The sequence below is a fragment of the Nematolebias whitei genome, chromosome 3 (assembly GCF_014905685.2).
Source record: "Nematolebias whitei isolate Nwh7 chromosome 3, NemWhi1, whole genome shotgun sequence".
NCBI lineage: Eukaryota > Metazoa > Chordata > Actinopteri > Cyprinodontiformes > Rivulidae > Nematolebias > Nematolebias whitei.
Window position 1 is genome coordinate 35139338 of NC_056500.1, and position 420 is coordinate 35139757.

Below are 420 nucleotides of genomic sequence, written 5' to 3' on the forward strand. Positions count from 1 at the left end.
AGACGAGGCTCAAAGAAACAAGTCCATAGAGACGGATTCAAAGAGACAAGTTGAAAAAGACAAGTTCATAGGAACAAGTTCATAGAGACGGGTTCAAAGAGACGAGGCTCAAAGAGACAAGTTCATAGGAACAAGTCCATAGAGACGGGTTCAAAGAGACAAGTTGAAAGAGACAAGTCCATAGAGACGGGTTCAAAGAGACGAGGCTCAAAGAAACAAGTCCATAGAGACGGATTCAAAGAGACAAGTTGAAAGAGACAAGTCCATAGAGACAGATTCAAAGAGACAATTTGAAAAAGACAAGTTCATAGGAACAAGTTCATAGAGACGGGTTCAAAGAGACGAGGCTCAAAGAGACAAGTCCATAGAGACAGATTCAAAGAGACAAGTTGAAAGAGACAAGTCCATAGAGACGGATTC

The 420-nt window shown here is 41.4% G+C and overlaps 1 protein-coding gene across 1 annotated transcript in view; it reads right to left on the reverse strand.

The window, feature by feature from the left end:
* ccdc86 (coiled-coil domain containing 86) overlaps nt 1-420 on the reverse strand; it is a 2597-nt gene that overhangs the window by 562 nt on the left and 1615 nt on the right. The window lies entirely within an intron of this gene.